The 26633-nt window shown below is 43.8% G+C and overlaps 1 long non-coding RNA gene across 1 annotated transcript in view; it reads right to left on the minus strand.

The window, feature by feature from the left end:
* The window catches only part of LOC141100944 (uncharacterized), a 30595-nt gene extending 12070 nt beyond the window's left edge, over window positions 1–18525 (minus strand). The window contains exons 1-3 of the long non-coding RNA XR_012234822.1: window positions 18404–18525; window positions 16255–16319; window positions 14875–14977 (exon numbers count right to left, since the gene is read on the minus strand). This is a non-coding gene — a long non-coding RNA (uncharacterized lncRNA). The remainder of the gene's footprint in view (window positions 1–14874; window positions 14978–16254; window positions 16320–18403) is intronic.
* Between the last annotated feature and the right edge of the window lie 8108 nt (window positions 18526–26633).

Here is a 26633-nt window from a genome sequence, read left to right on the forward strand (position 1 = left end):
CCCAGAGAAGCAACACTGCAGCGCTGGTCACCTCTGACCAGATTACCTCAGGTGGCGTCACGTATTCTACTATAAACTTTATTCTCATCTCCTTATTTACCCCCACCACAAACTATAGCCATTCACCTCCTGGGGCCACGGACCGGGTCGCCGCCGCCGTGACACCGTCCCCCATTGAAGTCGACGGGCCTGGTACCGAGTACCCCGCGGCCCCTCGGGCGCATCACAGATATATTGCTTTACCATTGGCCATATTTCACTTTGCATTTTATAATACAAAAAAATAATTAATAAGCCTATACAAAATTGCATGAATTTAAAAACGCTGTTTAAAATGTATTGTATGTAAAAAACAGCATAAAAATTATGCTTCAAACTGCACGTGTTTTTGATGTGAGCTAGATGGATTCACTCTCTGGGCTGTTTGTTTGCTTTTTCAAATGTCTATTTATTAGGTCATGTCTCTTTTTAATGTACATATTTGTGTTTCTTCAGATATTTTGTCAGACTTCTTTCACACGTCAGTGTGTCTGGTACGTGTGGTGACACTTTTCACATGTACCCGAGACACTTACACTTGTAGACCCATGGGCAAAATATGCTGACATGTCCATTCTTTAACAGCGGCACAGGCCGAAAATCATACCTCACACGTGCACATTGATGACACACGGATGACATCTGCGTGTCATCAGTGTGACACATGTCAGCGGTACTGGTCATGCTGTTTCCCGGCTCCGTTTGCTGAAGACAGATCGAATCATTCTCCCCTGCTCACACAGCGATCAACGCTAACAAGGGACAATGTTGAGAGTTGTATTCAACTGATAACAGCAAGAGCATGTGTATGTTTAATACGTGTGGCATACGTGTGGCAAACGTGTGTCGCTCGTGTGCCGTATCAGTATATCAGTATCACATGTACCGGTGCCTGGAAATTAACGGTACTGTTTATGCTCTTCCTGATGACAGCTCACATCATTATCCCCGGCTGGTGCTGTGATCAGCACTAGCAGAGGACAATGTTTAGAGTTGTATTCACCTGTTAACAGTGAGATCAGGCGGCGGCTGCTGGGAGCATTTTGCCTGGCTGGTTATCAAAAATACAGGGGAACCCCTCATCATTTTTTAAAATTATTTTATTTATACTGCAGACAGCAGCTGATGAATGTTCTCATCAGCCAGCGCCTGCTCTCGCTGTACTCCAAAGATATCTCTTTCTGTCAACAAGCACAAACACAGGCCGAGAAAAGACATAGTTCAATCTACCTACATTCTCTATTGCTATATTATTTATAACTCACAATCATGTTTGTTCTGAGATAATGCTCTAGTCATTTTTTAAATACTAATATATCTGGGGGGATTTAGAAATGTACAATAGTGGTTGTGGCCTCTCCTGGGTAGTGCTTCCATATCCAACCATATATACCAAAAAGGTTTTGTTAAGAGCTAAGGCTGGTTCCTATCATTTCCCCATTATACCTGAGGCCTGCCCAGGCACATAAATAGTTGAGTCATTAAAAAATTTAACTAAGAGCCTTATGCTTTTCAAGAGTATGGCAATATTGAAATACATGTATTGATTAATCGTTGCCTGAGAGGGTCCTTACTCACCCTGGGTCTTTACCCACCCATCTTTCTCCACACACCAATGGAAACTACAAAAGAAAAAAGGCCTACACACCTTTAGTATTAAATTACTATACAGGTGTACAAATACGTTGAGGCCAATATACAACCATATACACATACATAATGAATCCGTTATCATTTATTCAAGTGAAAGTGTAGGAAGATGGACCAGGCCAGTGGTGCCTCTCCTGTGCTGGTCCCGGAATCAATGGGACTGTCACCTTTGTTGCAGGAGGGAAGGCATTCAGACCTTTGCACTGGACGGAAGGGGGTATGACTGAGATAAAAGGGGCTGTGCGTGGGAACTGGGGAGACTTGGCAGGAAGACACAGTACGCAGCAGGAGACAGTTAACTCTCTCTCCGTGAGATGACTCCTGGATACCGTTCCTCACTGTTGTACTCTGCCGGACATCTCCCCTGACCATGAAGGCATTGACTGTGTGCCTATACCTAACTCTGAGACAGAATTGACCATGCATGCTGATCCGCAGACCAAATTGGGCACTCGGCCTACCCTTGAACAGTGTTGTCAGACGGTGCCAGCTGGCTTGCATCCCGACTCCGACACTGAATTCTGCGTAACTCCGGTTGAGTTAGAGACTGCTCTGCGATCCGTACATTGCTCCGTCTCCGCAGGACCTCACCCAAGTTAATCCAGACACACCACTTTCGTCAGGAGACAGTGCCTCGACTATCTTCAGGACCAAGCCAGAGACTTCATGCGCTTCCTTCGGTGCCACTGTGGGAGCACCAACCGGCTATGTTTTGCATAGTTTATCAAAACATTTTTCCCTAGTGCATCAGAAAGACCCGAAACACCTCAAACTGATTATTATTGATCAAATACCTTATACCACTTCTAACCGTTAGAGAAGTTTGATTAATCATGAGAGCTATTGGATATTTAGATTAGGTACACTAGCTCCCGATGGTCTGATTCTTACCATTGAAAATGCAGTAAGGTAGAAATATGATTGGAATTATTGTAAATTTTGATGAATATATAATATGCATATTTTACAATTATTGGTATTGTTATTAACTTGTTTTTATGTTGATTTTATGGTATTTTATATTGATTTTATGTTTTTATTGATTCTTGAAATTGATTGGTGCACTATGTATATATATACCCCCTCCTCCCTATCTAATTATGTACCCACCTGATGAAGACAGCGTTTTTGCTGTCGAAATGCGTTGTGGAATAAATACATCAAGCAATCCTCCTCATCCTTGGCGCCCTTCTGACCGCAGTTTATTGCTACACAGTCTTCATCTCTCATCAAGAGTCTGCGGCTGGTGCGGCCTTGGACTTGGCATTCACTTTCCCCTTTATCGGTGTGGCTTATGTTAGCGCTCCATTGAGACCACGTCCAGCTTATTTTAATTATCTGATATCACAATGTCATTGTTACTTCACGTGTAACATCACGATGTGCATTGCCCAAGACTTAAGGGCCCTTTACACATAGCGATATCGCTAGCAATATCGCTAAAGCGCCACAAGTTTTGTGATGCAGCAGCAACATTGCTAGCGATATCGCTACATGTGATACTTACCTCCGACCAGCTCCCCCGCTGGCTATCGCAGATCGCGCAAGATCGTCCTGGTCCATTTCTCGTCGGCTGCTTCCTGCTGGGAGGACGTCATCATCGCCATGTCTGAAAGGTAAGTAACGACCGCTGCTGCGTCGCTGTGTCGCTGGTGAGATCTGCCTGTTTGGCAGCTCACTAGCGACCATTTAGCGATGCACCAGCGATCCTGACCGGGTCATATCGTGGTCCGGATCGCTGGTGCATCGCTAATGTAAAGGGGCATTTAGTCAGCACCTTGATTGAAACATGTTGCAATGACTTACTCAGCATTGGATGCCTTGATGAAGAGTAAAGAAAAGGATGTTGAGTGCTCGAAGAAAGTGACCGAACAGAGGACCATTTCAGTTCCTTTGCAAAAAGACATTGCTTAGAGAGGTCACATGTCACTGAGTTGTCAGTTCCCTTTGGCCCTGTGCCCTTATGAATTGTGAATCTACACATGATAAAAAATGCAAATTCTGTACTAAGTCAATTTTTTTATAATAACATCCATACAAGAATCCCATATTTGTATAAATTATAAAGTTCACTAACTCAACATTTATGTGCATCAAATTAAAAAGTCGGATCATTGAACAATTTAAAATACATGTACTTTATGACACCTGCTAGTAATACCGATTACTAGCAGGTGTCAAAAGAAATTTGCAGGTCACAGCAAACTCAATTTATTTTCCAATTTGATTTGCGTACATCACCAAAACAAAATACCCCTAAATTTGTAATATGTACTGTGTATACACAGTGGCTTTCAAACGTGTTCACCCCTTGGCTTTTTACCTATTTTGGTACAATACAACCTGTATTTAAATATTTTTGCAATCTGATTTGTGTGTAATGCATCAGCACTGAATAGTCTAAGTATGTGAGGTGACGTGAGAAAAATATAGACATAAATTGAATTTATTTGATCAAAAATCTAAAGTATGTCATGTGCATATGTATTCACTAGTGATGAGCGAGTATACTCATTGCTCGGGTGTCCTCCGAGTATTTTGGCGTGCTCGGAGATTTAGTTTTCACCGTCTTATCTGCATTATTTGAGACGTGTAGACAGCTTGAAGACGTGTGGAATGCCTGTTTGTTAGGGAATTCCCACATGTATTCAGCCTGTCTACAAGTCCTAGCATGCTCGGAAAAACCCGAGCAACGAGTATTGTCGCTCATCACTAGTATTCACCCCTTTTGCTGTGAAGCCCATAAAAATTTCTGGTGCAAGCAATTACCTTCATAAGTCACATACTTAGTGAAAGTGTCACATCGTCCATCAGTATAAACACACCTTTTCTGAAAGGCCACAGAGGCTGCCAAGTGAGGGCCGCCCACCAAAATTCTCAGCCCAGACAAGGAGGGCACTAAACAGAGAGGCAGCACAAAGGAAACCTTGAAGGTAACCTTGAAGGAGCTGCAGAGTTCTCAGAGGCTGGAGGGCAAGAGATTACTAGGGTAAGCGGACGTTGAGTGGTGGCACTACTGTCATGACGCAAGGGTACCAAACTTCCGTGGCTCAGGCAGGGATCCTGAGTAGGTTGAGATCCCACCTATAGGACCTACACAGGTACTGTGACCATCTTCTTAATTTTATTCTCAAAAATGGGATTTAACGTAATTTTTTAATAGTTGTACTTATTGTGTGTTCATTATGGGTACTTTTAATATATATTTAGCAAAGAAAACTTGATGAAGTTGAATTCATGTTCTTTACATGGACTGATGCAAACCCTTAAAAAAAGTGAAATTCCAGGTTGTGAAGTAGAAAAACATGAAAAATGTCAAGGGGGTGAATACTTCCACAAGCCACTGTATGTATGTACACTGATCAAAAAAATAAAAAAGGGAACACTCAAATCACACATCCTAGATCTGAATGAATAAAATATTCTAATTGAATATTTTGCTCTGTACAAACTTGAATGTGCTGACAACAAAATCACACAAAAATCATCAATGGAAATCAAATTTATTAACCAACTGAGGCATGGATTTGGAGTCACACATAAAATTAAAAGTGAAATGTAATGTCTTTAAAACAAGTCAAAATGAGGCCTAGTATTGTGTGTGGCCTCCACGTGGCCGGAATGACCTCCCTCCTGTACAATGCCTGGGCATGCTCCTGATGAGGTGGCAGATTGTCTCCTGAGGGATCTCCTCTCAGACCTGGACTAAAGCATCCGCCAACTCCTGGACAGTCTGTGGTGCAACTTGATGTTAGTGGATGGAGCAAGACATGATGTTCCATGTGCTCAATCGGATTCAGGTCTGAGGAACTGGTGGGCCAGTCCATAGCTTCAATGCCTTTATCTTGCATGAACTGCTGACACATTCCAGTCACATAAGGTGTGGCATTGTCCTTCATTAGGAGGAATTCAGGGCCAACCGCACCAGCATATGGTCTCACAAGGGGTCTGAGGATCTCATCTTGGTACCTAATGGCAGTCAGGCTACCTCTGGCAAGCACATGTAGGGCTGTGCGGCCCTCCAAAGAAATGCCACCCCACACCATTACTGACCCACTGCCAAACCGGTCATGCTAAAGGATGTTGCAGGCAGCAGATCACTTTCCACGGTGTCTTCAGACTCTGTCACATCTGTCGCAAGTGCTCAATGTGAACCTGCTTTAATCTGTGAAGAGCACAGGGTACCAGTGGCGAATTTGCCAATCCTGGTGTTCTGTGGCAAATGCCAAGCATCCTGTATGGTGTTGGGCTGTGAGCACAACCCACATCTGTGGACATCGGGCCCTCAGACCATCATCATGGAGTCGGTTTCAAACCATTTGTGCAGACACATGCTCATTTGAGGCCTGCTGGAGGTCATTTTGCAGGGCTCTGGCAGTGCTCCTTCTGTTCCTCCTTGCACAAAGGTGGAGGTAGCGGTCCTGCTGCTGGGTTGTTGCCCTCCTACAGCCCCTTCCACATCTAATGGTGTACTGGCTTGTCTCCCGGTAGCGCCTCCAGCCTCTGGACAGACACAGCAAACCTTCTTGCCACAGCTCACATTGATGTGCTATCCTGGATGAGCTGCACTACCTGATCCACTTGGGTGGGTTGTAGAGTCCGTCTCATGCTACCACGAGTGTGATAGCACAACCAACATTCAAAACTGACCAAAACATCAGCCATAAAGCATTGGTACTGAAATGTGGTCTGTGGTTCCCACCTGCAGAAAACACTCCTTTATTGAATGTGTCTTGATAATTGCCAATAATTTCCATCTGTTGTCTATTCCATTTGCGCAACAGAATGTGAAATTTATTGTCAATCAGTGTTGCTTCCTATGTGGACAGTTTGATTTCACAAAAGTTTCATCCACTTGGAGTTATATTCTGTTGTTTAAGTGTTCCCTTTATTTTTTTGAGCAGTATATATATATATATATATATATATATATATATATACACACTCACTGGCCACTTTATTAGGTACACCATGCTAGTAAGGGGTTGGACCCCCCTTTTGCCTTCAGAACTGCCTCAATTCTTCGTGGCAGAGATTCAACAAGGTGCTGGAAGCATTCCTCAGAGATTTTGGACCATATTGACATGATGGCATCACACAGTTGGCGCAGATTTGTCGGCTGCACATCCCTGATGCGAATCTCCCGTTCCACCACATCCCAAAGATGCTCTATTGGATTGAGATCTGGTGACTGAGGAGGCCATTTGAGTACAGTAAACTCATTGTCATGTTCAAGAAACCAATCTGAGATGATTCGAGCTTTATGACATGGCGCATTATCCTGCTGAAAGTAGCCATCAGATGTTGGGTACATTGTGGTCATAAAGGGATGGACATGGTCAGCAACAATACTCAGGTAGGCTGTGGCGTTGCAACGATGCTCAATTGGTACCAAGGGGCCCAAAGAGTGCCCAGAAAAAATTCCCCACACCATGACACCACCACCACCAGCCTGAACCGTTGATACAAGGCAGGATGGATCCATGCTTTCATGTTGTTTACGCCAAATTCTGACCCTACCATCCGAATGTCGCAGCAGAAATCGAGACTCATCAGACCAGGCAACGTTTTTCCAATCTTCTACTGTCCAATTTCGATGAGCTTGTGCAAATTGTAGCCTCAGTTTCCTGTTCTTAGCTGAGAGGAGTGGTACCCAGTGTGGTCTTCTGCTGCTGTAGCCCATCTGCCTCAAAGTTCGACGCACTGTGCGTTCAGAGATGCTCTTCTGCCTACCTTGGTTGTAACGGGTAGCAATTTGAGTCACTGTTGCCTTTCTATCAGCTCGAACCAGTCTGCCCATTCTCCTCTGACCTCTGGCATCAACATGGCATTTCCGGCCACAGAACTGCCGCTCACTGGATTTTTTTTCTTTTTCGGACCATTCTCTGTAAACCCTAGAGATGGTTGTGCGTGAAAATCCCAGTAGATCAGCAGTTTCTGAAATTCTCAGACCAGCCCTTCTGGCACCAACAATCATGCCACGTTCAAAGGCACTCAAATCACCTTTCTTCCCCATACTGATGCTCGGTTTGAACTGCAGGAGATTGTCTTGACCATGTCTACATGCCTAAATGCACTGAGTTGCCGCCATGTGATTGGCTGATTAGAAATTAAGTCTTAACACACAGTTGGACAGGTGTACCTAATAAAGTGGCCAGTGAGTGTATATTACATTGGTTCCTGTCTTATTTTGTGTTGCCCAATCTTTTACTACATAGACTATCATACTCCATAATTCAAACATCTCATTTCCATCTCCAAGACATCTATTGTGCTGCATTCAGTTTTCTAGAATTCGCTGCACCAGACGATCCAATTAATACCTAGTCCCTTCATTTTTAAGTGTGCTTTAACCCCTTTCTGACATATGACGTACTATCCCGTCCATGTGCTCTGGGACTTAATTTCCAAGGACGGGATAGTACGTCATAGCAATCAGCGGTGCTCACGGGAGGAGCGCCGCTGATTGCGGCCGGGTGTCAGCTGATTATCACAGCTGACACCCGGCACTATGTGTCAGGGGCAGTTACGGACCACCCCAGGCACATTAACCCCTGGCACACTGCAGTCAAACCTGATCGTAGTGTACCAGAGGATCAGGGAAGCATCGGCGGGGAGGGGGCTCTGACATATGACAGTGATGTCCCCCCTGGGACAATGTAATAAAGTAAAAAGAAAGTGTAAAAATAATTTATAAAAAAATCACTAAATAAATTAAAAAAATATGTATTCCCTAATAAATTCATTTTTTGGAAATAAAAAACCAAAACAATAAAAGTACACATATTTGGTATTGGCGCGTCCGTAACGACCTGCCCTATAGAAGTGTCCCACTAGTTAACTCGTTTATTGAACCCCTTAAAAAATAAAAATAAAAAACAAACCAAAAAATAATGCTTTATCATCATACTGCCGAACAAAAAGTGCAATAACGCGCGATCAAAAGGACGGATATAAATAATCATGGTACTACTGAAAACGTCATCTTGTCCCGCAAAAAACGAGCTACCAAACAACGTCATCAGCGAAAAAATAAAAAAGTTATAGCTCACAGAATAAAGCAAAAATAATTATTTTTTATATAAAATTGTTTTCATTGCATAGAAGCGCCAAAACATAAAAAAACGACATAAATGAGGTATCGCTGTAATCGTACTGACCCGAAGTATAAAACCACTTTATCAATTTTACTAGACGTGGAGCAGTGTAAACGCACCCCCAAAAGAAATTCATGAAATGCTGGCTTTTGTTCATTCTACGTCCCAAAAATCGGAATAAAAAGCGATAAAAAAAAGTCACGTGCCCGAAAATGGTACCAATAAAAACATCAACTCGTCCTGCAAAAAATAAGACCTCACAAGACTCAGTGGGTCAAAATATGGAAAAATTAGAGCTCTCAAAATGTGGTGATGCAAAAACTATTTTTACAATGAAAGCATCCTTTAGCGTGTGACAGCTGCCAAACATAAAAACCCGCCATAAACAGTAAATGAAACCCCCCTTTATCACCCCCTTAGTTAGGGAAAAATAATAAAATTTTTAAAAAATTTATTTATTTAAATTTAGGGTTAGGGCTAGGGCTAGGGTTAGGGCTGAGATTAGGGTTAGGGGTGTGTTGGGGTTAGGTTTGGAGTTAGAATTGTGGGGTTTCCACTGTTTAGGCACATTAGGTGCTCTCCAAATGCAACGCAACATGGCATCTGATCTCAATTCCAGCCAAGTCTGCGTTGAAAAAGTGAAATGTTGCTCCTTCCCTTCCAAGCTCTGCCATGTGCCCAAACAGTGATTTACCCCCACATATGGGGTATCAGCCTACTCAGGACAAATTTTACAACAAATTTTGGGGCCCAATTTCTCTTGTTACCCCTGGGAAAATAAAAAATTGGGGGCAAAAATATCATTTTTGTGGTAAAAAAATGATTTTTTTATTTTTATGGCTCTAGGTTATAAATTTGTGTGAAGCACTTGGGGGTTCAAAGTGCTCACCACAAATCTAAATAAGTTCCTTGGGGGGTCTAGTTTCCAAAATGTGGGTCATTTGTGGGGGTTTCAACAGATTAGGCACTTCAGAGGCACTCCAAACGTGACATGACACCTGCAGACCATTCCATCAAAGTCTGCATTCCAAAATGTCACTACTTCCCTTCCAAGCCCCGACGTGTGCCCATACAGTAGTTTTCTCCCATATTTGGGATATCAGTGTTACTCAGGACAAATTGGACAACAACTTTTGGGGTCCAATTTCTCCTGCTACCCTTGGGAAAATAAAAAAATTGGTGACTAAATGATCATGTTTGTGGAAAAAATATGATTTTTTAATTTTCACGGCCAGGCGTTATAAACTTCTGTGAAGCACTTGGGGGTTCAAAGTGCTCACTACACATCTAGATAAGTTCCTTGGGGTGTCTAGTTTCCAAAATGGGGTCACTTATGGGGGGTTTCCACAGTTTTGGCACATCAGGGGCTCTCAAATGGCAACATGACTCCCGCAGACCTTTCCATCAAAGTCTGCATTCCAAAACGTCACTTCTTACCTTCTGAGCCCCGACGTGTGCCCATACAGTAGTTTTCTCCCACTTATGGGACATCAGCGTACTCAGGACAAATTGGAAGACAACTTTTGCAGTATAATTTCTCCTCTTTCCCTTGGGAAAAAAAAGTAGGGACTAAAAGATCATGTTTGTGGAAAAAATATTTTTTTATTTTCACGCCCGGGCGTTATAAACTTCTGCGAAGCACTTGGGGGTTCAAAGTGCTCACCACACATCTAGATAAGTTCCTTGGGGGGGTCTAATTTCCAAAATATTTTCATTTGTGGGGGGTTTCCACTGTTTTGGCACATCAGGGGCTTTCCAAACGCGACATGGCATCCGATCTCAATTCCAACGAAAAAAGTCAAATGGCGCTCCTTCCCTTCCGAGCTCTGCCATGCGCCCAAATAGTGGTTTACCCCTACATGTGGGGTATCAGCGTACTCAGGACAAATTGCACAATAAATTTTGGGGTCCTGTTACCCTTGGGAAAATAAAAATTGGGGGTGAAAAGATAATTTTTGTGGAAAAAATATGATTTTTTAATTTTATGGCTCTACGTTATAAACTTCTGTGAAGCCATTGGGGGTTCAAGGTGCTCACCACATATCTAGATAAGTTCATTGGGGGGTCTAGTTTCCAAAATGGGGTCACTTGTGGGGGGTTTCCACTGTTTAGGCACATCAAGAGTTCTCCAAACGTGACATGGCGTCCGATCTGAATTCCAGCCAATTTTGCAGTGAAAAAGTCAAATGCCGATCCTTCCCTTCTGAGCTCTGCCATGCACCGAAACAGTGGTTCCCCCCACATATCAGGTATCATTGTACTCAGGACAAATTGCGCAATAACTTTTGCAGTCCAACTTCTCACCCTTGGTAAAATAAAAAAATTGAACCTGAAGTAATTTTTTTGTGAAAAAAAGTTAAATGTTCATTTTTTTTAAACATTCAAAAAATTCCTGTGAAGCACCTGAAGGGTTAATAAACTTCTTGAATCTGGTTTTGAGTACCTTGAGGGGTGCAGTTTTTAGAATGGTGTCACCTTTGGGTATTTTCTATTATATAGACCCCTCAAAGTGACTTCAAATGTAATGTGGTCTCTAAAAATAAAATGGTGTTGTAAAAATGAGAAATCGCTGGTCAACTTTTAACCCTTATGACTTCCTACCAAAAAAAAATTTTGGTTCCCAAATTGTGCTGATGTAAAGTAAACATGTGGGAAATGTTACTTAAGTTTTTTGTGTGTCATATCTCTGTGATTTAAGAGCATAAAAATTCAAAGTTGGAAAATTCCAAAATTTTCAAACATTTTTGCCAAATTTCCATTTTTTTCACAATTAAATGCAAGTTATATGAATGAAATTTTACCACTAACATGAAGTACAATATGTCATGAGAAATCACTGGGATCCATGGAAGCGTTCCAGAGTTATTACCTCATAAAGGGACAGTGGTCAGAATTGTAGAAATTGACCCTGTCATGAACGTGCATACCACCCTTGGGGGTAAAGGGGGTAAAAACAAATCAGAGACAGACCTATCATCTCACTTCACTAATCTAACTGTTCCCTGTTCTCTATTTCTACACTTTCCTCAGAATCTCATACCTTCCCTTCGTCTGTCTCCACCCCCTACATGCATGCACTTAGTAATTGTACTTAGACAGATGCTGGCTGATAATTGCTAGTTCATGAAGAATTATTTTAAATGCCCTATTATAATGATGGCTGGACCTTACACGACAAGCACTTTTTACCTATTATGTCCCCCCTATTTTTTTATAGATTGTAAGCTTGTGAAGAGGGCCTTCACTCCACCATTCATTGTTGAACTATGTGTTACTTTTTAATGTTATAATTATTTGTACTTGTCCCTACTTAAATGTAAAGTTCTGCAAAATATTTTGTGCCATACAAATAAAATTATTATTACGTAGCATCCTCTCATTACGTACATCGTCATTCCTTACTATGAATCATCTACTTTTTTTTAAGTAGAACTCTGTTCCTTACATATCGTATTCTCTTGTTATTTTTGTTAATCATATTGCTCTCTTTTTATTACATAGCACCCTGTCAATATTTCATAGCATCTTTTCTTGTATATAGATATACTGTATAATGAAATGACTGCTGATAGAATTTGGGAAAGCGTCTTTTCTAAAGGAGGAACTGATGGACTGGTCTTCTGGTCAGATGCTTCTACAACAGCATTAAACGTGTAGGGTAAGCTCGCAGCACTCTTCAAAGGTCAAAAGAGCAGATGAGAGTATTTTCTCGTATAAAGGCGCAAGGTGCAAAATCCAAGGAACCCACTTGGATATGGCATGCACAGGAAAATAGTAGACACCGTTCAACCGGTGATGAAGTTCAAAACATCTTTATTCTGCCATGCACAAGAAGCTTGAAAAAGAGCTGTCACAAGTTGAAACGTTGCATTTTGTGTATGGCAAAATAAAGATGTTTTGAACTTTATCACCTGCTGGACGCTGTCTGCTGCTCAACCAGCATTCATTTCATGTCTAATAAAAGAGGACTCTGTAATAAAGAGAGGGCGCTATTAATCACAAAAGTAACAAGAGAATATGCTATGTAAAAGATGATACTATAAATAACAAGAGATGATATCTATAATATAACGGGCTAAGCGCCACTCTGTCTGACGCCTCTATAGACTGCGCAAGTGTGACATGCCTGCGCAGTCTGGACCCAGAGTGACGCATCCCCCACAGAGTGACGCAGACCCCCAGGAGATCGCAGTAATGCGTAAGCACTGAACGCATACCGCGATCTCCACAACACCTTACCAAACCTGGTGAGGCTGTTGACGGCGGGGTCTTGCGTCTTCAGGAGTCTGGAGTGGCGTGTTGTAGCGCCGGAATTGGCGCCTGCGCAGTCTGCGCTTACCGCCGCCATTTTGTTGAGCACACACTGCAGTGTGTCTTCAAGAACATGGTGGCGGAAAGTGAGGGCTGCGCATGCGCTGAGTCCAGCATCACAACACGCCCACTCCAGACATGAATCGGCGCCTGCTCAGTCAGTCTGCAGTGTGTCTTCAAGAACATGGAGGTGGAAAGCGAGGACTGTGCAGGCACCGAATCCAGCACCACAACACGCCCAGAGCAGGACAGCGCTGGACACAGGGAAGAAAGGCGAGTATAAATGTTTTTTTTAATGTGTGCAGCTTAATAGGGGTGAGGGGGACCATTCATATCAGGATTAGGGGTGAGTAGACCATGTATTCCATGAAAGGGGTGTGAGGGGACCATGCATACCACAAAAGGGGGGTGAGGGGACCATGCATACCAGGATGGGAGGGTGAGAGGGCCATGCATACCAGGATAGGGGGGTGAGAGGACCATGCATACCAGAATTGGGGGGGTGAGAGGATCATGCATACCTGGATAGGGGGGTGAGGGGACCATGTATGCCAGGATAGGGGGTGAGAGGACCATGCATATCAGGAATGGGGGTGAGGGTACCATGCATACCATGATTGAGGGTGAGAGGACCATGCATACCAGGATAGGGGGGGTGAGAGGACCATGCATACCAGGATTGGGGGGTGAGAGGACCATGCATACCAGGATTGGGGGGTGAGAGGATCATGCATACCAGGATTGGGGGGTGAGGGCACTGTGCATATCATGATAGGGATGAGTGGTGCAGCACATACCAGGATGGCAGACCACATACCAATAAAAATGCCCGCCACCTGTGCGTAGAACGGGTTCATAGCTAGTTATGTAACAATGGGACAAAGCTGTTCATAGTAACAGTGGACACTATGGAATACAGGACGGTGCCATATATGACTAATCATACGCAGAGTGGCAGATCATGCTGAGAGGAGAGAGAACAAACACCTACAAAACATAACAATAATAGAGAATTCAGTGTGCCTGAAAGGGTGAGATGGAATAAAAAGGGAATAATAAAAATTATTTTACCATTTTATAGATAAAGCAGCACAGGTAAAAGAAAGATGGAAAGCCAGGAAGTAAGACAGAGGGGTAGGAGGGTTGGATACTTAGTGGAGCCTGCTAATTTAGTGACAGGCCTTGTCTCTGCTGCATGACAATGTAATCGAGTAGAGTTGCAGGTTGAAAAAGATAACATGAAAAGGAAAAAAAAAAAAAAATCACAGTTTATGGTACAGTTTACTTGAAATTTTTTTATACTGTATAAACATTTTTTACTAAAATGGAAAACCCATTTAAATGGGTTGTCCTCTACAGGACAACCCCTTCTTGATCAAAATGTTTGACCCCATGAAATAATACAGCTTATACTCACCTCCCGTGCTGGCGCCATTCCTGCCATGACGGCACGTTCTCTCCCCGGGGTTCTTGTGCGGTGTTGTGAAACGTGACCCAAACAGCGCTGGCATAACTGTCCCATCTTCAGACAAATCGATCATGAAGAGGAAGTCAGAGATTAGCTGCAGCTGTCACAACACCACATAAGAACAGCGAGGAGAGGGAGTGCCGACACCACGGGATAGACAAATAGTTATAGTATTGTTTAAGCATTTAAAAATGTAGTAAATAACACTAAACCAGAGGGAAAAAAAATGTTTATAATTACACACAAACAGTACAATCTTAATCTTCAAAATGTTCATAAAGTCTAATTATATGTAGAGCAAATACTTACAGTCATTTCAAGAGATAATTCAGTACTTGGGTCCCTCTGGTCTTGTTATATTCGTGTATTGTTTTTTTCAGCAATTAATTAATGTAGTCCTGTGCAAAAAGAACTAGAGAGTAATTTGTAATTTTCTCTTAGGCATTTGTGCATGGTACACTATTTTAAGGTAAAAACAACTTTTTCCTGACTCAGGGATTTTCATTGCTTTTTTCTTTAATTTCTTAAGTGCAAGCTTCCAAGGGCAATAATTTTTTATTTTTTTTTCCATCATCATATTCATATGTGGGTTTCTTTTTTGATGGATAAGTTGCATTTTGTAGGTGGATGCGCCATTTAACGTGGATGTATTACCAGATTTCACAATAAAAACATCATACATTAATACACAGTTCTCTTAGATTTCAGGACGATTTGAAAATCAATGTCAAAATGGCTGATATTAACATAACCATTCTAAGAGTCCAGTTTTTCAAATAATCACAAGAATTTCAGGCTTCAGTTTATGGGGATTAAGACAATGGTCAAGTTGCCTCCTGATGCATGGCAGCAATTCTTACATCTTGTGGCTTTTTTTCCTCATGTTTTCAAGCTGTGAAAGTGCTTGTCAGTACTTTTCCTTGCTTGAGTGCGAGCGGTACTATCTTGAGAAAATCTTTAGAGGAAAAAAATTTCCTCCTCCAAGATGGCGCTGCCTATGCATGCGCAGTAGCAGCTGTTGGCGATCGCCGAAAGCTGCTATTGCGCAGGTGTGGGTGGTGCCATCTTGGAGGAGGAAATTTTTTTCATCTTCCCCAGCAAGATGGCGCCATCGGTGCCTGAGCAATAGCAGTTATTGGATCACCTCTATATACACCGATAACTGTTACTGGGCAGGCATGGTGGGCACCAATTTAAAATTGAGGCCTTTTTTGCACTGGATAACCTTAAGAAAAATTATTAAGACAGTAAACATGCGATTATGCTGCAGAGTAGGTGCCTTGGCTGGTGCCTGCCTGCAGGAGGGTTTTCTTTTTCTTCAGTATGCGCATATATTCATTATGTAAACTAGGGGGCAGGTCACTGAGGGATCAGTGATCTGTCAGCAGTCTGCATTATGAGTAGCTAATCAGAGCACCACATGAAGACCCCCCACAGACCTCCCTAAAGCACATGCATGTCATTAGCTCAAAACTGAAAATAAAGATTAAAAAACAACCATAAGATGGATTTCATCAACCAAGGTATCTTTTTAATCAGTATAATGGTGCAGACCTGACACTGTGTTTAGGTTACTGTGCACAATCCTGCTGACAGGTTCTCTTTAAGTAATGGTCATAGTGGCAAACTAGTTCTCCTAAAATAATGGAAGATGCTGAACAATGGGTTGAGGATAGGATTCTCACTTACTGAACTGTAGTACAGTGCTGGGTTATGGTGAAGCCAGAGGGACTTGGGGACAAAAACAAGTAAGCCTGGAAGACGAAGAGAAACCATGTGTGAAGATGATCAACGTTATTGAGGAAACATTCATGAAGTTACCCACTATGTATTGTACATAACCCCCATCAAGTTGATGTTCAGTAAAAGTCTGTTTCTATATGGTTGTGGTGGTGTCCCTCATTGAACTTTACACCATCTGGTCCTGGGCAGCCAAGGTAAACAGCATAATGCAGCCTGCAAGGGTGTAGCAGCCGCATAGACAAAGCCCACATACCCAGCAATGATCCTTATCTTCATGTACTAGCCAGTTCATGGAAGACCAGTACCTCATCCACGGCTAATTTTCTATACCACATTACATATATTTTGCCCCATTTTAATCCCTTGTGTTACCCCCAAACAAAACAGTACATACTGTCTTCTCCTGACTTTTAAATCAATTAACCATCAATTCATTGTGTTTTGCAGTACTGTTTTAGAGACTCTCTTAATTCCCATTATGGAATGCTAGAAATATTTATTCTCACCTATACCAGTGGTCTAGGTGCACCTACCTTGTCTTTTAGGTCAATAAAACCATCTCCATGCATTTGACAAATTTATTTTCATTGAATCAATAAACTATTTTATTAAAGTTTTGCTATTCTCAATAATGAAATCTTCACAAACTTATGAGAAAAAAATAAAAGGTCAGCAATGTTTAATAACAGTTTAATTTATGTGTTAGTATTTTTTGATAAACAACCTTGGAGAGAGATTGAACAAAACTACTACAAAACAAAAAAGGTGTTAATAAGTAGAGATGAGTGAATGAATTTGAGTAAAATTAAATTCTACTCAAAGTTTACAAAAATCCCCATTCACCAAACTGCAGATTTTTTTGAAAATTTCTCCTGTGCTTATTTAGCAAAAAGTTGCCATTTTTCTGAACCAAAAGCCATCAAAAAGTTATAAAAAATCCTTATACTCACCTCACAACTTACCTCTTTGCCCCTTAGGCTACTTTCACACATCCGTCTTTTTGAATCCGGCACGATTCGGCGAAAAGTGTGAAAACCGGATCCGGAATTGGATCCGGTTTTGTCACATAGAAAGTAATGATCGCCGCATCGTGCCGGATATGGCAAAAATGCGCCATCCGGCGTCTGCAAAAAACGTTCCCTGCAACGTTTTTTGGCAGCGCCGGAACGGCTTTTTAAAGTGCGCATGCCCGGACACTGTGTGATTTAACCCCACAGGTGCCCGGCAAGCACAAGACTCTCTCTGTATCTCTCTCTCTCTCTCTGTATCTCTCTCTCTCTCTCCCTCTCCTTCCATACCTTTCTTTGTCTGACTCACTCATCCCCCGCTCTATCCAGATGGCTCTCATCGCTGCAGCTCCCCTCTCTACAGCTGGCTCTCATCGCCCGGTGCTGCGGCTAATTTAAATTTTATCCAGGCTGCATCCGGCGACGCATCCCATCCGGTGTCAGCGCTACAGGCCGGTTCCAGCGGCACGGCTTTTCGCCGCACGCCGCCGGAACCCTGAAACCGGATGTGTGAAAGAGGGCTTATGCTTCTTATAGTCACCTACCTGTTCGCTTCTCATCTTCTGATCAGCAGCACTTGTGCTTCAATCACCAGGCCTCTCACATTGAGCCTGGACATGAGGCTCTGATGAGGTCTCAGATGGTTTTGGGTATGCATGACCATGACGTTGTGAGCTTTTGCGCTCCTTCATAGAACCCTCCTGGGCTTCATTTGAGCCAGATGACCTGGTTTATTGTGAGAGGTCTGGGGATTTCAGCACAAGTGGAAGAGATCAGAAGATCTGTCGTTTACTGGATGGGTGACAGTGAGACGTGAAGGGGCCAGAGAAGTGAATGGTGAGATGAGAAAATCGATATTTTTTTTACATATTACATTATGTTCTGGGGTCAGGAGGGCCCCCAGAGCATAGTAAGGGACAATCTATTTGTGGAGAATAACTCTGTTCGAATTGAATTTCCCGGTATAAAACACACAATCAGGTGAATTTTAATTTTGCATGATCTGATCATTTCTGTTAAAGAAGCATTTCCATCAAAATTGTATCCTCTAAATATATTGCAATCATATTATATAGCACTGTACTTACATTTGCTCCTTTGGCCATTCTACCCAGCTAATTCTTCTGTTTTTCTTTAGGTCTATTACATAATGTGATTAAAAACTGACTAGCTGAATCCTTCTAAGCTCCACATAGAAACAGGTAGTCAATTTTCTCTGTATGACTGACTCATCAGTCAATGAAGAAGTCAATGGCAGGGTGGAGGGAACAGTGGGGTCAGGGGTTAAAGAGGGCAATGATTTTTACAGGGTCAAGAGAAATCCTGTTTCTACATAGAGCAAAGACACAGAAGAATTATCTGGATAGAAAACCAAAATGAGCAATTGTAAGTACACAGTGCTACATAATATGAAGACTGTAATATATTAAGAGGATAAAAACTTTGAAGAGAGTGCTTCTTTAATATTCAGAACGTCAGGCATCAGGTTGCTGCTTTCATTGTTCAAAAGCAAATAGGAGTGATTGAATGGTTAACACTTCCACTTTTCGACTACTTTTCCTATTCTCTACTGTGTTCTAGCAAAATGGTACATTGTCTACACTTTTTATAGTGTTTTTAACCCCTTCACATCCAATGACGGACGTCGGCGATCCACCCACGGCTGTTAACATGTTAAATGCCACTGTCAAACTCTGACAGCGACATTTAACATGCAAGTGCAGGAAGCGCATCATTACCTCCTCCCATTGGTGCCCGTGTCTCATGACTGTGGGTCGCCGATGTGTTCGCATTACAACCCGGGGTCAGCAGGAGACCCCTGTGGTTGTAATTGCTGGATCGCTATGAGCACCACCTGGTGGTCTTCACTTATAGCAAGTGAGCATATCTGCTACATAGAGCAGGGTTGCAGCTCTATGCAGCAGAGCTGATCGGACAAATGCAGCTTCTAGTCTCCCATGGAGACTATTAAAGCAAGTAAAAAGTAAAAAAATGTTTTTAAAAATAATAAAAAAATATAAAAATCTAAAAGTTCAAATCATCCCCCTTTTCCCCCATTCAGCATAAAACAATAAAAAAATCAAATATACACATATTTGCTATCACCGCATTCAGAATCACCCGATCTATCAATATATAAAAATAATTAATCCAATCGGTAAACGGCGTAGGAAGAAAAAAAACTGAAAAGGCAGAATTACTTTTTTTGGTCGCTGCAGCATTGCAATAAAATGTCACAACGGGCGATCAAAAGATCGTACCTACACCAAAATGGTATCAATAAAAATGTCAGATTGGCGCACAAAGAGTAAGCTCTCACTCAGCTCCAGATCTCAAAAAATGGAGATGGTATGGGTCTCGGACAATGGAATTTTTTTTTCCTATTTACAAACTTTGGATTTTTTTTTTCACCACTTAGATAAAAAAGAACCTATACATTTTTGGTGTCTATGAACTCATAAAGACGTGGAGAATCATAATGGCAGGTCAGTTTTAGCATTTAGTGAACCTAGTAAAAAATCCAAACAAAAAACAAGTGTGGGATTGCACTTTTTTTGCAATTTCAACGCACTTGGAATTTTTTTCTTATTTTCTAGTACATGATATGGTAAAACCAATGGTGTCCTTCAAAAGTACAACTCGTCCCACAAAAAGCAAGCCCTCACATGGCCATATTGACAGAAAAATAAAAAAGTTATGGCTCTGGGAAGAAGGGGAGCGAAAAATGAAAATGTAAACCCGAAAAAAGCTTCGGGAGTTAAAGGGTTAAACAGTCTTGGAGAATATGCAAGCATGCATATTATCAGATTGTGCAGTTTCCTCATACACGTTTCTTCTTGTGGGAATTCATTATGGGCCTTTGGAAAACAATGTTAGTTTTTCCTCGAGTAAGGCCGGGGTCACACTAGAGAGAAATACGAGTGAGAGGCGCTAAAACCACGCATTGCACAGGGACCAATGATTCTCTATGGGGCAGCTCCCAATAGGCGTATATTTCTAGGCCGTATTTTACGGGCCGAGACAATCGCAGCATGCTGCAATGGTCAGCGTATTCCAACCAAAATATGCCAATGCAAGTCTATGGGGGCGCAAAAATATATGGATTACACATGGACCAGACGTGTGACTTGCGAGAAATACACACCCAGTGTCCTTTAACAAAAGCTGGCAATTCAGTGTGCGATACAGTAAAATCACACTGACATGTTTAATAAAGAAACAAAAGAATAGATATATACACATAAAATATATATATACACACACATGTTCATTGATGTCATTGAGACACATATAAATATATATATAAATCCAACAATGTAGACCAGCTCACTCCTGTGAACCACCTGGAACCTCAGCTGACCTGGTTAACTCCTTTGTGCCCGGATCTGGATGTAGGAGTCCATCCATACAAATGTGAACAACGACAAAGCAAAGTCCAGCAATAACGTGAGCAATCCAGGATGCTGTTAAAAATTTTTTTCTTTTTATTCATAAATCCAATAAAATGCAATGGTCCAAGCAGTTCAAAACAGCAATAACGCAGGAAAGTCGTGCAGATAGGACTACACGTTTCAGCGGTAGAACCCGCCTTCTTCATGGTCCAGACTCCGTGCAGTTCCGTAGCAGATTTGGCCCTGCAGAACCGCAGCAGAAAAGCAACAGAACAGCCCGTGATGCACAGTACAATTTAAGGCTATGTAAAACAAAAAAGGCTGTGCACATGCTGCAGATTTTTCTGCGCAGATCTGGTGCAGAATAAAAGAAGCAGCATATCGCTTCTCCTGTGCGGCTCTGCTGCAGCTCTCCACCCGCTCCATTACAGAAATCTGCAGGCGGAAACTGCAGGGGAAATCCGCACAAAAACTGCACCAAATCTGCAGGCAAAACGCAGATCATCTTACCTAAAGATTTAGCAAAATCTACGCGGAAAATTCCACAGCAGAATCGGCACCGTGTGCACATAGCCCCAGTGGTACAAAAACATAGTTTCCGCCTGCAGATTTGCTTTTCTGCTGCGGTTCTGCAGGGCCAAATCTGCTGCGGAACTGCACGGAGTCTGCACTGTGTGCACAGGGCCTTAAATCTTATGGTCAGGTTATTGGTAGAGTTGAGCGATACCAGCCGATACTTGAAAATATCGGATCGGAATGGATCGGCCGATCTTAAAAAAAAGTATCGGTATCGCCGATTCCGATACCGGGAACCAATGCAAGTCAATGGGGCCAAAATATCGGAATTAAAAAAAACCCTTTCTTTCCTTGTAGGTTAATTCTACATGAAGAAAAACAACTAAGAATAATGTAGAATGTATTGTGGGAGGTGGAGGAGACATTAAAGCCATAGAGGTTTAGCCCAATCAAATGGAATAGCAGGAATTAAACTTTTTTTTTTAAAGATGTTAGGAGTTACAAAGATATTGACTATGTTAGCCTCATTTATATTTTGCCAGACATGTATGTCTTCTTCTTCTACTTCCTTTTTTTACATTCTTCTTCTTCTTCTTCTACTTCCTTTTTTTACATTCTTCTTCTTCTTCTTCTACTTCCTTTTTTTACATTCTTCTTCTTATTCCTTTTTTTACATTCTTCTTCTTCTTCTTCTACTTCCTTTTTTTACATTCTTCTTCTTCTTCTTCTTCTTCTTCTTCTTCTTCTTCTTCTTCTTCTTCCTTTTCTTACATTTTTCATATTCTTCTTATTCAACAATTATTATTCTACATATTCAGCTTCTTCATCTTCTTCCTATTCTTCTTCATCATATTCTTGTTTGTGTCAGGCATTCCTGTAGTTGTTATCTAGAAAAGTTAGAAGTTTACACCTTCCGTTCTGCCTGTCACAAAAGATTTACAACAGGATTTGTCCGCGTTCAGTTTGGCCTGCAGAAGCAGGCCTTTTCCAGGGGCACCACGAGGAGGAACGGACTCACCCCCATACACTGCTTAGTCTTCTTCTGCTTATAAATAAGATAATATCATTTGCTCAGAGTATTAGTCTTATGCTTAATGTTCTTCTGCTTTGTTTTTTTTATGCTTCTTTGTCTTCTCTCTCTTGTTGTTCTGCATCTTGGTGGTTGTCTTCCTGTTCTTTGTCCTCTTGAACCAGCTGACGGTACTGGCACCCGGAGGGGCAGCAGAAGGAACAAGAGCCAATGGCACTACCGAGGACCAGCTGACGGTGCTGGAACCCGGTTACTAAGCAGGAGGTACCTGTGCTACAAAGCACTACCAAGGACCAGCAGACGTTGCCGGAACTCGGATACCGAGATGGAGGCACCTAGGCCAAACGCTCTGACGAGAACCAGCTGACGGTGCTGGAACCCGGAGGGGTAGCATAAGCTGCAAGAGCAAATGGAAATAGCGAGGACCAGCTGACAGTGCTGGCACCCGGAGGGGCAGCAGAAGGAATAAGAGCCAATGGCACAACCGAGGACCAGCTGACGGTGCTGGAACCCGGTTACTAAGCAGGAGGTACCTGTGCTACAAAGCACTACCAAGGACCAGCAGACATTGCCGGAACTCGGATACCGAGATGGAGGCACCTAGGCCAAAGGCTCTGACGAGAACCAGCTGACGGTGCTGGAACCCGGAGGGGTAGCATAAGCTGCAAGAGCAAATGGAAATAGCGAGGACCAGCTGACAGTGCTGGCACCCGGAGGGGCAGCAGAAGGAATAAGAGCCAATGGCACAACCGAGGACCAGCTGACGGTGCTGGAACCCGGTTACTAAGCAGGAGGTACCTGTGCTACAAAGCACTACCAAGGACCAGCAGACGTTGCTGGAACTCGGATACCGAGATGGAGGCACCTAGGCCAAAGGCTCTGATGAGAACCAGCTGACGGTGCTGGAACCCGGAGGGGTATCAGAAGTTACCCCTGAAAAGCAAAGTTGGCATGCCGCAAGCTGGCCGCAGTTACCGAATCACACAGTCCTACAGGGGGTGCTTGTCCTACTGGCACTATGGAACAAACCTTTCTTACCAGAACCCGCAGTCCACATAGGAAGCACCTAAACTGCTGGCACCCTAGCCTCGGCTAACCCAACCGCAACACGACATGGCAACTTGGGGTGGCAAACTGACATTGACACTTCCCGGAAACAGCAGGCAGGGCTGGAACCAAGCTGGGCAGGAGGGAGTACCCGTGCCAAAGTCAGTTATGAGCAGCAACTGGCGATGTTGGAGCCCAGGACAAGCACTTAGCAGGCTGAGGCCTGATGTGCTGTCAATTGGGAGGCAGCAGGACAGATTGCCATCAAAACAGCAGGGGAACAGCTGACGTTACTGAACCCCACAAACACAGGAGCTAGTGTTTTACTCTGTGAAGACGGCACTTCCGAGCAACAACTGGCTGTGTTGAAGCCCAGGGACAAGCACGGAGCAGGCTTAGGCTGCATTGAAGAAATTTTAAGATCGGTTGTAGACTACTAATTTGAACCAAGCTCCACTTAGGCCTGTGGATTCACTGATTTTCGTATTTCCCCTGTCCTCCAACCCCGCCAGTTACAGCTCCGAAGTGGCGTCTGCACAATCCACACTTGTTCCTGTGTTACAGGTGTTCAGTCCGGTCAGTTAATCCCCTGATGTGTGTCCGGCAATGTCGCCTGCTCTGTCCACATTCCGATAATGGGAATGTGGACAGAGCAGGCGACATTGCCGGACACACATCAGGGGATTAACTGATCGGACTGAACACCTGTAACACAGGAACAAGTGTGGATTGTGCAGACGCCACTTCGGAGCTGTAACTGGCAGGGTTGGAGGACAGGGGAAATACGAGAGACAGTGGAGCCACAGGCCTAATTGGAGCACGGTTAAAAATCAGTAGTGGTACGACTGTGTAGGCAGCAGGAGACTTTGCCATCCACACAGCAGGGGATCAGCTGACATTACTGAACCCCACTGAGACACGGGAGCAAGTATCTCTTTCCGTGTGGACGGCACTTCCGAACTACAACTGGCTGTGTTGAAGCCCAGGAAATAGGAGGGTGTAGGCAGAGGCCTACTGTATTTTGAATGAGTTTACAGCAGGAGAGACTGCCATCCACACAGCAGGGGATCAGCTGACGTTACTGAACCCCACTGAGACACGGGAGCAAGTATCTCTTTCCGTGTGGACGGCACTTCCGAACTACAACTGGCTGTGTTGAAGCCCAGGAAATAGGAGGGTGTAGGCAGAGGCCTACTGAATTTTGAATGAGGTGACAGCAGGAGAGACTGCCATCCACACAGCAGGGGATCAGCTGACGTTACTGAACCCCACTGAGACACGGGAGCAAGTGTCTCTTTCCGTGTGGACGGCACTTCCGAACTACAACTGGCTGTGTTGAAGCCCAGGAAATAGGAGGGTGTAGGCAGAGGCCTACTGTATTTTGAATGAGTTTACAGCAGGAGAGACTGCCATCCACACAGCAGGGGATCAGCTGACGTTACTGAACCCCACTGAGACACGGGAGCAAGTATCTCTTTCCGTGTGGACGGCACTTCCGAACTACAACTGGCTGTGTTGAAGCCCAGGAAATAGGAGGGTGTAGGCAGAGGCCTACTGTATTTTGAATGAGTTTACAGCAGGAGAGACTGCCATCCACACAGCAGGGGATCAGCTGACGTTACTGAACCCCACTGAGACACGGGAGCAAGTATCTCTTTCCGTGTGGACGGCACTTCCGAACTACAACTGGCTGTGTTGAAGCCCAGGAAATAGGAGGGTGTAGGCAGAGGCCTACTGAATTTTGAATGAGGTGACAGCAGGAGAGACTGCCATCCACACAGCAGGGGATCAGCTGACGTTACTGAACCCCACTGAGACACGGGAGCAAGTGTCTCTTTCCGTGTGGACGGCACTTCCGAACTACAACTGGCTGTGTTGAAGCCCAGGAAATAGGAGGGTGTAGGCAGAGGCCTACTGTATTTTGAATGAGTTTACAGCAGGAGAGACTGCCATCCACACAGCAGGGGATCAGCTGACGTTACTGAACCCCACTGAGACACGGGAGCAAGTATCTCTTTCCGTGTGGACGGCACTTCCGAACTACAACTGGCTGTGTTGAAGCCCAGGAAATAGGAGGGTGTAGGCAGAGGCCTACTGTATTTTGAATGAGTTTACAGCAGGAGAGACTGCCATCCACACAGCAGGGGATCAGCTGACGTTACTGAACCCCACTGAGACACGGGAGCAAGTATCTCTTTCCGTGTGGACGGCACTTCCGAACTACAACTGGCTGTGTTGAAGCCCAGGAAATAGGAGGGTGTAGGCAGAGGCCTACTGAATTTTGAATGAGGTGACAGCAGGAGAGACTGCCATCCACACAGCAGGGGATCAGCTGACGTTACTGAACCCCACTGAGACACGGGAGCAAGTGTCTCTTTCCGTGTGGACGGCACTTCCGAACTACAACTGGCTGTGTTGAAGCCCAGGAAATAGGAGGGTGTAGGCAGAGGCCTACTGTATTTTGAATGAGTTTACAGCAGGAGAGACTGCCATCCACACAGCAGGGGATCAGCTGACGTTACTGAACCCCACTGAGACACGGGAGCAAGTATCTCTTTCCGTGTGGACGGCACTTCCGAACTACAACTGGCTGTGTTGAAGCCCAGGAAATAGGAGGGTGTAGGCAGAGGCCTACTGTATTTTGAATGAGTTTACAGCAGGAGAGACTGCCATCCACACAGCAGGGGATCAGCTGACGTTACTGAACCCCACTGAGACACGGGAGCAAGTATCTCTTTCCGTGTGGACGGCACTTCTGAACTACAACTGGCTGTGTTGAAGCCCAGGAAATAGGAGGGTGTAGGCAGAGGCCTACTGAATTTTGAATGAGGTGACAGCAGGAGAGACTGCCATCCACACAGCAGGGGATCAGCTGACGTTACTGAACCCCACTGAGACACGGGAGCAAGTATCTCTTTCCGTGTGGACGGCACTTCCGAACTACAACTGGCTGTGTTGAAGCCCAGGAAATAGGAGGGTGTAGGCAGAGGCCTACTGTATTTTGAATGAGTTTACAGCAGGAGAGACTGCCATCCACACAGCAGGGGATCAGCTGACGTTACTGAACCCCACTGAGACACGGGAGCAAGTATCTCTTTCCGTGTGGACGGCACTTCCGAACTACAACTGGCTGTGTTGAAGCCCAGGAAATAGGAGGGTGTAGGCAGAGGCCTACTGTATTTTGAATGAGTTTACAGCAGGAGAGACTGCCATCCACACAGCAGGGGATCAGCTGACGTTACTGAACCCCACTGAGACACGGGAGCAAGTATCTCTTTCCGTGTGGACGGCACTTCCGAACTACAACTGGCTGTGTTGAAGCCCAGGAAATAG

Source organism: Dendrobates tinctorius, unplaced genomic scaffold, assembly GCF_039654945.1.
Source record: "Dendrobates tinctorius isolate UK_male_01 unplaced genomic scaffold, ASM3965494v1 ptg000111l, whole genome shotgun sequence".
NCBI lineage: Eukaryota > Metazoa > Chordata > Amphibia > Anura > Dendrobatidae > Dendrobates > Dendrobates tinctorius.